The sequence below is a fragment of the Eretmochelys imbricata genome, chromosome 22 (assembly GCF_965152235.1).
Source record: "Eretmochelys imbricata isolate rEreImb1 chromosome 22, rEreImb1.hap1, whole genome shotgun sequence".
Lineage (NCBI taxonomy): Eukaryota > Metazoa > Chordata > Testudines > Cheloniidae > Eretmochelys > Eretmochelys imbricata.
In genome coordinates this window covers 10,798,966-10,809,339 of record NC_135593.1, presented here as the reverse complement: position 1 = coordinate 10,809,339, position 10,374 = coordinate 10,798,966, and positions in this window count along the sequence as shown.

Below are 10,374 nucleotides of genomic sequence, written 5' to 3'. Positions count from 1 at the left end.
CTGTCGAGAGGGCTTGAGCCCTTTCCTTGCCCCAGAGGGTCAGTAGGGCTATAGGAACTAGGGAACAGATCCAAACCCTGTCCCAGCCCTGCTGGGGAATGTGCCTCCACCAGATCTGTAGCCAAGTGACGGGAGGTAACTAGCCCTGGCCCAGCCTAAGCCCCCCAAGCCAGCGCCCATTGCCTCCTATTGACACGTCACCCCCGTGTCCCTGGCTGCTTGGGCCACTCTGGCTCCTCTGCCTTCTCCAGCTCACCTGGTGCGTGAGCTGCTGGAGCCAGCATAAGCCGGTGGAGGCTGAGCTGGACAGCCCTGATTTCTACGCAGGCTGAGTGTTGCCAGCTCCAAAGGTGTGGTGGGTGCTTGGTGCTACAGAACAGGCCCTGGGGGCGTTGGCGTGAGTGGCGCTGGGGAGGGTTGCGGGGGAGCAACATCCTGGCCTCAGTGCAGGGGCAGAGATGGGGAAGCCTAGGGTAATAAGCACCCCCCCATGGGAGCCCTGTTAGCCGGTGTAGGCAGCCCCTGTCCAGCAGGGTGGGGTCTGGGGCGAGCCCCAGTTTCACTCCCTGCCTTGTTGCTTTGTTGTTTCTGAAGGGGGTGTGTGCATTCTCCCCCTGAAAACCAGCCCCTTGGCGGGCTCAGGGGCACGGTAGTGGCCCTTCTAGCTCCTCTGCCTGGCTCTGGGTTCATTGGAGCCTGGTTCTGAGAAGTGCTGTTGGAAAAGGTTCCCTATTTCCGCTCTGTAGAACCAGGGGCCCACCGCAGCAACTGCCGAGGGGGAGGACGGTGCTCTCCTCGCAGCATGCCTCCTTTCCCCTGGAATCCGTTTTCTGGCCTCACCCCCCTTCTGCATAGGGTTGCCAACCTGCCAGGATTGTCCTGGAGTCTCCAATCAAAATTGGCAACCCTGCTTCCATAGCTTCCCCCTGCCTGACTCACGGCACAGAGTGACAGGGCTACTCAACCGGCCTCCCTTTCTGGTGCCTGGCAGAGTGGGCCTGTCCATGGGTTAACTCTCAGTCTGTCTGGGTGGGGCTGGCCTGCACGGGCCCTCAGCTGGAGAAAGCAGAGCTGCCTTCGTGGATGGCTTGGAAACCGCTTGCACTTGAAAACATGACCTGAAACTCCCCCCGATGTGCGGCTGCCACCAGTCACAAGTGAGACCCCCCTGCAAGGGGAAGTCCTCCTGTTCCAGGTGTCCCCTGCAGGGCTTGCCGCCGCTAAACCACAATCCCAGCATCGCCACCTCCGTGTGTGCTGCAGGCTCAGCCCCACTGCAGAATAGGCCCCTTCTTTCCTGCAGGGGCAGCTGGGCGTATCGGGAACGGTCTGTGGGAGCAGGGCATTGCTTCTGGGGAGGCCATATCCGAGCAGGGGGCTGGAAGAGGGGGGGCCCAAAGGGCTGTGTTAGCAGCTTGCCAGGAGCCAGAGGCTACCAAATAATGCACACTCCATAAGCCATAATGAATGACTGCCTGCAGCCCTGTCTCCCATTGGCCCTGTCTGCTATGAGCTTGGGCATCTTGCTGTACCTCAGTTTCCCTGTCTGTGAAAAGGGAGGGTAATGATACTTATCCTCTTTTGCAAAGCGCTTTGGGATCTACGGAGGAGAAGTGCTAGTGAAGAGCCAAGTGGAGTTATTAACTGACCTTAAAGCTGTGGCTTGCACCTTCCCAGCTAGTAACACCCCACGTGCAAGGGAGAATAGCATCTACCCTCTCTGCCCAAAGCTCTTCGCAGACTGCCGTAGCTACACATTGGGGTGATGGGAAGCAGCCAGCCAACAAATGGCAAGGGACCGTTCTCGGCAAAGACACCTGATCGAATCCCTGCTCTGGGTGGATCTTTAATGTCCATGCTTAGCGGACAGGAGGTTGGTATGCAAGGCCTCATCTGAATAAACCTCATAGTAAACTGCTTGGTACTCGGTTTATCTGATCTACCTTGGAGGGCTCCTTGTACCCTGCTGGGGTTTGAACCTCTGACTCTGAGGCACCGAGGAGATAATCAGTGAGAGGTCAGACTGGCCCAGTTCCATGGGCTTCTCAGGAGTTAGGGCTGAAGCTGGCCCCTTGGTGTATCATACCTGCTGCTGAGCCCAGGCTATCTGCTCCTTCCCAGCAGCGCTCCCAATGGCCCTGCTACAGCACACCACCGCTGAGAAAGGGCCATCTCCTCTCTGGTTCCCATAGCAATCGGGCAGCAGCTGCCTCTGCTCTTTAATTAGATTTTTCTGTCCGAGGCACTTGTCAGGGAAGGTGCTGAAATCTTGAATCGGCCTGAGCCACAAGAGGGAGCCCTGGCTCATTGCGTAGAAATGCGGCTAAGGAGACGGGTGCCCCAGAGTAAGGGTTAGCTAGTAATAATCGCTCAGCAGCAGGGGCGTTGGAACAATGTGTATAGCGGGGGTGCTGAGGGCCATTGAACCAAACTGTAAACCCTGTATGTGATGGAAACCACTTCAAGCCAGCAGCACCCCTAGTTCCAGCACCCCAATCAGCAGGGTAGAGGATTGGCTAGGGATGGGAGCCAGTGGAGGCTGGGTGGGCCTGGGGAGGTGGGGCACAGGTGTCAAGGTGAAATTTCCTCCCCGGGGAACATGGGGGCAAGTCACAATATCTCGATTTGCACATGGGGTTGGATGAGACAGAGCTGGGGGTGAGGACGTGGGTCTGGTGTTCGGGATTAGCCATTTGTAGCCCGGGGTGGGGGCCGCAGATGTGATACTCAGCTGCAGGTTGGAGATGAGATCCTGATCGCCACCTGCCTGGCTGCCTCCTGGATTGTAGGTATAGCACATGTCAATGACAACCCATTAAGTTAATGGGGGAGTGGGAGCAGGGGCTGAGTGCCAGTCCAGTCTCTTCACCTGCCGCACTTGTCTCGCTTCAGGAGTGCTCATTAGGGAAGATGAAGTGGCCTCGAATGCCTAAATTCTCTCCCCGGGTCTGCCATTGCCTTGCTATGTGACCTTGGGCAAGTCACTGGTCCGTCTCTGTTTCTCCCTTGATTTCAATGGAAATGAGGAGCCTAAATACCTTTGGAGTATTCCTTGCCTGAAAGATGCTGTCAAAGAACCAGGTGCTACCAGGCGGGGACAAGTCCTCCTGCCCTGGCATTTCTGGATGTTTCTCTCTCTTCATTGTCTCTGCAGTGGCTGGACTGACCCACCCCAACCGGTCCCTTTGGCAATCGGAAAGGCAGTTGCCTGGGGCCGTCCCCGGGACCCCTGTAGCGTTGCAGTGGGAGTGCCTGCCAGACAGGTGCAGCAAGGCCTGCTCTGCTTTTGGCAGTGTTGGAAGATTTGATTGCAGAGACTGCTCTGCAGGCCTGGGTCCCGGCAGCTACCATTGCCTGAGCCTGGAGAGCCCCTTACCCCCTCTGCCTCTGACTCATCCCTTCGCCAGCTGGAACCACAGCCAGACATCGCCCTATAGAGAGAGGGCTGAACACTGTGCAGGACTGTGTCTTTGGGCGGTAACTGATCACAAGGAAAGTATCTGGGCAAGGATCTGCTTTCATTTGAAGTCCCTTCCCTCCCGACTTTGTCTCTCTTTTGATCAGGGCCCAAATCTCCAGTGGGTGAAGGGGAACATGTTGTTTGCTTCACACCTGGCAGTTGGCCTGATCTCTCCCTCCTTGCCAGCTGACTCTGTGCAAGAGTCCAGATCAGCCAGCGAGGTGAGAGGCTGCTCCTTCCCTGAGCTGTTCGGTAAGGCTGTCCCTGGATGCCAGGTGAGATGAGAGTAGACCCTCTTTCCCTTGAGGTTTCTTATAGCGATGTGGCCCAGATCATTATCCCATGCCCAAATCAGAGAAGCAGGAATCTGGTTCAGCTGTAGAGCTGAGTTCCACCCACCCTACTGCCCTGGCTGATATAGCTATGGGACAGGGAGCTGGATTCAGTTCTGTCTCATGCCTTGCCAGCCTGGTTCCCTTGGCACGATCCTCATGCCTGGCGATGCTGTCGGAAGCACTGAAAGCCCAACTGGGTTCTCATTCCTGAATTTGAATCTGTAACACCCATGTTAGAGCAACTGACCAACTGCCTCTGGAACCGCCCAGAGAAGGATGGGCTAGTGAATTAAGCTGAGGTCTGGGAGTCAGGACTCCTGGGTTCTATTCCCAGCTTTTCCCTTGACTTGCTATGTGACTTTGGGCAAGTTTCCGTACCTCAGTTTCCCCACATGTGACATAGGGATAATGTTCCTGACCTACTTCACAGGGGAGTTGAGAGTTGGTTCAGGTTTCCAAACTGCTTACCAATCCTCCCAAAGAGTTGGTTAAAGATGCGCAGGGAATTATCCCGGGTGTAACTGACCCCCCCACCATACCGTATCACTCGGTTTTCTGACCAGACCTGCCCTGGGCTCTGCTCAGCCCCTTTCTGAAGGACACGGCAAGGTTTAGACTCTGTTAAATAGCTTGAGCTCTCTGCCTTTTCTTTTCTCCTACGTGAAAACAGCTCACAATCCCCTGAGGGGCTGTGGTAACTTTGCTGCAGATGGGAGGCTGCTGAGGAGTTTGCACTGCTAAGGTCTAACCTGATGGGAGCAGAAGAGGAGAGAGCAGTGTGTGAGTGAATGAGTGAGCACCTAGGTGTCCCTGTGTGTACATGTGCATGGCCCTCTCTATGGGTGCATCTCTCTGTGCATTTGCCGGCTTGCCTGCCTGCGTGCGTGTAGGTATGCACGCCTGTGTATGTGGCTCTGCGTACCCGTGTGTGTGAAGGCGTCTGCATGCGTGCTACGTACCTGTCTGCGTGAGCACAGTCGTGCGCTGGGAGGTGGCGGGGCATGTCATTTCTCTCTCGGGTCCTCTCCTTGGGGAGGGAATAGCAGGGTGGCCATCCCTCCGCATCCAGGCGGGTGGGGACACTTTCCCAGCCTGATCTGCAGGCAGCCACGGCTGCGTGTCTCCCACCCACCCTTGTACCGGAGAGAAGTGAAGGAACACGACTGCGGGAGCACCTGCCCCCTCTTCTCTCTCTCAGCTGGTGCTCTGCAGGCAGGCAAACAGCCTGTCCACAACCCCCTCTCATCAGCCTCACATTCCTTGCGGGAGGCTGGGCTACAGGCCAGTATTGCCGCAGTTCACGGCAGGAGCAGGACCTCGGCGACCTACAGCACTCTACTGCCACCGCTGCTGGTATGGAGCCCCCCCAAGCACTTTCTCCCCAAGGCCAGGCTGCGCAGAGGAGGGGTCATTTGTCTCATGGTCTGAGTGCCCTTTATGAACAGGAATAATGGTAATAACACCACCTGGCTCTTCTATAGAGCTGTTCCACCATAGCTCTCAAAGCACTTCACAAAGGTCAATAGCATTATCCCCATTTTACAGAGGGGGAACTGAGGCACAGCGTGGTGCAGGGACTTGCCCAAGGACACTCAGCAAATCAGCTGTGGAACAGTAGTCCTGACTCCCAGTTCATCCCACTCTAATCACTACCCTGCGCACCTTCCCTGTACTGAGATTAGAGCCCAGTACTCTAACCAGTACCCTGTACAACCTCAGTGCTAGGACCAGAACCCAGGACTCCTAACACCTGGTGTGCTGTGCTAACCACTAGACCACATGGAGCACAAGAAAAGCTCTACATATATAGTATGTCTGACAGGACATCCCAGAAAACTCGAGAGATTTCCAGGCCAAAGGGTTCTGAAAGCATCGGAGCGTTGGAACTTAACCTTCTGCCATGGGCACATCTCTGCTGTTCACTTTCTCTCCCATTACTTCAGCATGTGGATAGGTTTTTTTTTTGTAGTCCAAGTTTCTTTTTCCTTTTTAAATCCTTTTTAAAGCTCAGCTCCCATCCCAAGTGAGTGCTGCATGCCATCCTAATCCCTTAGCGGCGTTTATAACAAGGCACGTTACAAATCAGCATCTGAAATGCAGCCACGTCTGGGGTGTATGGTGATAACGAGCAGGCCCATCGTACACCAGTGCTGGCAGAAGAGTAATTTTGGTCAAGGGTGCTGGAGCAAATCCCTGCACTTGTGGTCCTGTTCATTCTGTAATGCCCACAATCCCCCCCCTTTATAAAAATTGTTTTATCTGCTGAGGAGTTGCTTCACTGCTTTGCATGGATGAAGGGCTCATCTAATACTACTAGGAATAATAACATTCAGCGCTTACCAGCAGCCATGGCTTGCATGGGCTCTACAAAGGAGGATAAGTATAATTTTACAGCTGGGGAAACTGAGGCACGGTGAGATCAAGTGACTTGCCTCAGGGCACACAGGAGGTCAGTGGCAGAGCCAGGATTAGAACACAGCTCTCCCATGTCGTAGGGGACTGCCCTACTCACCCTCCCCCCTCACACTAGGTATTTGAACCCCCATGCTTAGCCTGCCAAGCTGCTGCCTCCGCTCAACGTCTGTGTTTGTGCCGGAGAGGAGCATGTTGGCAGCTCTCCTCATGTGGCCCGTGCATCCATGTCGCTCCCTCTCTGCCTCCCTTGGCCCCTCTGTCAGCTGCAATCCCACGGCGAGCAACAGTGCTGAAAGGGTGCCTTCAGGGCCATGGGGTCGGTCTGACACCGGCAAGGCGATTGCTGGCAGTGGCTGACTCTTGGGTGCCTGAAGCCTTGCGAGCAGCTGTCTGGGGGCCCGTTATTCACTGCCGAGTGGCTGAGGGAAGCCCAGGCTGGGGGATGGAGGGGAGAGAGTGTGGGAGCAGAGGAACAGGGGCATACAGCTATTCCAGGAGAGGCAGGCCCAGGGACTGGCATGTGGCCAGCTCCCTGTCATTCGCTGAGTCCTCAGGCTCAGACCTCATTGCATCACCCACAAATTACCTGCCTGCGCCGGGCCCCGCTCCCAAAGCCACAGCTGCTCCCACTCACTTGAGACGAGCCAGCCCAGATGAACTGCAAAGCACACCTTTACTTTCTCCAGCTTGGTTCCTCTGAGTCCTCTGCCCCTGCTGCTTTGCCGGGGGGCTTTGCCTTCTGGCCAGCCAGTGTAAACAGGGAGCCAGGCTTAGCACCGAGAGCAATGCACTGGCATCCTGAATGCCTGGATTCTGTTCCCAGCTCTGGCCAGGAGGTGTGGGTCTAAGCGGTTAAAATACACCACTGGGTCTCAAGACCCTGGGATTCTGTACCCAGCCCTGGGAAGACAGGTTAGTGGTTAGAGCACAGCACTGGGCCTCAGCCCTCCCCGCTTCTAGGAAGGAGAAGGGTGGGCTAGTGTTTTGAACTCGGCAGTGGAGCTCTGGGGTTTGTAGTGAGCAGCTGTCAGGCAGGCAAATGACTGATAGGGAAGGTGGTTTAGAGCAAGGGGGAAATTAGGACTCATGTTCCCCCACTCCGCCACTGACGTATGGTGTGACTTTGGGCAAATCTCTTAACTCTTGCATGCTACAATAATCTACCCTGCGTTCAAAGCAGCCCCTCCCTGCCAGGGCTGCCTTTTGTCAATGGGTTCTTCTGGCTAGATATAGACTCACAGAAAGGACTGGGAGGGACCTCGAGAAGTCATTAAGTCCCCCCGCTGTGTTGAGGCAGGACCAAGTAAATCTAGCCCATCCCTGACAGCTGTTTGGCCACCCTGTTCTTATAAGAAACCTCCAATGATGGGGTTTCCACAGCCTCCCTTGGAAGCCTATTCCAGAGCCTAACTACATCTCCCTTAGTGCAGATTGAGCCCTTTGCTTTTTGCCTTACCTTCAGTGGACATGGAGAATCTGAATGTCGGCAATTCCCCCTCCCCACGCATGCTATGCCGAGGTCTGAGAGTCATCTCATCAGCACATTAAAAACTCATCTCACACCGGCCTTAACTCGGGTCGCTGAATTCTTGTCAGACACTGGAATTATTCCACTCCCCCCGTTGAGGAGGGAAGTGGATAAAGGCGCTCACAGAAATCGCCTCCTTGCAGAGATGATAAGGCCAAGGAGACCGAGAGGAGGGAATCTGGCAGCCATTCAGGGAATTTATTAACAAAAGTCACAGCCCCGGGAAAGAAGGCACGGATTCAATTAACTCAGCAGCGTGGTTTGGATCCCGCTGTCAGTGCCACGGCTGTGAGTCGTGCGTGTGTCTGATGTACGAGGAGTTTGACTGCAGAATCTGGCCCAGGGATTTCACCGCACACAGGGGCAGGGTCTTCAAGCACAGGCCATCACCCTGCTTTGCGTCTTGTCCCTCGGATCCCCAGTCCACCGGCCTGTACCGCTCAGGGTTTGACGCTGAAGAAGCTGTCCCCAAGTGGCCAGTGTTGAGGACCAGGATGACCTGCTGGGATGAGAGTGGGTATGAAATGTCACCCGGTGGTTTTAAAACACAACAGTGATGAATGTGAAATAGGAACCAGCCCCATGTCCTACAGATGGAGCAGAAAGGACTCCAGGGAGCCGTTGTAGTGGCAGGGTGAATTCCTGGCTTGTGCAGATCTGATAACCCTCCATAGGAATCTGTCTCCCTCTCATGGTGACCCCAGTAGCTGTGATTCTCTGGCAGCAGGGCTGATCCCCACTGATGACCTCCTGTACGTATGGGGCCATGGTTCGTTAGCACCATGGAAACACGCGACGGGCTGGGGGATGAAAACTACCCCTTGCTCTGCAGTTCCTGGGCTTGAATAGTCCATGCTCATCCCCTGAGCTGGAGTTTGTGGCTAGTGGATCAGTGAAAACACAGCCCAGAAGTGCCCTATGCTGGGGGTCCGCTGCACCTTCCCCGAGTGAATGTCACCTCCTGTGAACCTGGCCACACCAAAACTCATTACGCTGCAGCAGCATGAAAGCCCCTACTCATCTCGTGGCATTTCTGGGTGCAAGGTGCAACCTCCACCCCACAGCTGTCCCGGGGGGGATGGAGACCACTCTGCAGGTCTGCAGTATGTTTCCATTCTTCCTTTGCCTTTTTTACCTTTCCCCACTGAACTGTCTGGGCCCCAGATGTGGCCTCATTCAGGGAGGAGAAGCCCCAGGGTGGGGTCTTGCTCAACAGCTTTCAGATTTGGAGGAAGAGGAGTTGTGATGGGGCACGGCCCTGCCCCGATCAGGAAGAGGCTAATGAGCTCTAGGCCCAGCCAAGACAGAATAGACACTGTGGTGCCTGCCCCACTTAGGGGAAGTAAGCTGAAAAGGGGATTTGTCAGCACAAGCAGGTGATAACCAGGAGAGGGACTGCTGTGCTTCAGAGTTAGTGACCCTCTCAAAAGAGCTGCAGGGAGCAACACAGCTTGTGAGTCTCCACCAGCCAGCAGGACCTATCAGGCCAGCTACAAGCCAATTGCAGCAGAGCAGGGTTGAAGATGAGCCCTGGCCTGGTGTCTAGATGTACTTACCTTTCATAAACAAGCCAGCTCTCAATATACCTGTTAGCCCCTTGGTTACTGAGTGTGCCCATAATTGGAAGGGATTTTGAGGGGGAAAGGTCTCTGAAAATAGCCAAATGTAACCTTAAAAAGTCTAGCCAATTCCTGGGGTGGAAACTTAAGTATCTACCTGTCTTTGGGTTTTGCTTTGCTGCCCTCCCCTGTAGTAGCTGGGTCAATTCTATGTGAATTAGATTGCCAATAGCCCAATCCCTAAGGGAGTTCATACAGCCTCTGGTTCTTCCCCTGCAGCATGGTGCAGAGAGGTCTGCTGGTGTCTCCTTTTTGGGGGAAGGAGAGCAATAGAGGTGATGAATCTCATTCTTGGGGGGAGGGAGGGACCTTTAGCAGAGAGTGAATGGGAGGCCACTTCCCTTCCTATCTAAACCTCATCCACATCCCTCTGAACACTTGCAGGGATAATGAATAGTAGCAGGCCTGGTGCCTTTTGTTTTGAGCAAATCCCATTTGATTCTTGTAAACAATTTCTTTTCTTTGCCAAGTCTCCGCTCAAAGTGATGTTTTAGAGCTGGTGCCAAAAATCTCTCCCCAGAAGCTTCAGTGATTAGTCCTGAGTGGGGATCTCTCACCAGCGGTGCAGAAGCTGCCTCTCCCCAACCCCGCCTCTCTTAGGAATTGTCTGGCATTTGCATATTTGCCCCCTTTGCACTTGGTGGTATGCATTCACACACTCTAACTTGTTTTGCAGTCACCCCCAGAGGTCCCAGCCCCATTGTGCTAGGTGCTGTACATACAAATAGTGAGGGACAGAACGTGCCACCAAGTGCAAACAATTAAATTAGTCAAGACACACGAAGGATTATTCCATTTTACGGATTAAGTGATTTACCCCAGGGCATCCAGAATGTCAGTGGCAGAGCTGGGAATTGAATGCAGGTCTCCTGGGTTTTTAATCACAAGGTCATCCTTCCTCTTGTGCTCAGATGTGTACGCATGGTCATGGGCCCAGCAGGGATTAATGCAATGAAACCGCAGTCTCCTGCTCTGCTGCCTGCCCACAGTTATGCCAGGTACACATGGAAAAACCTC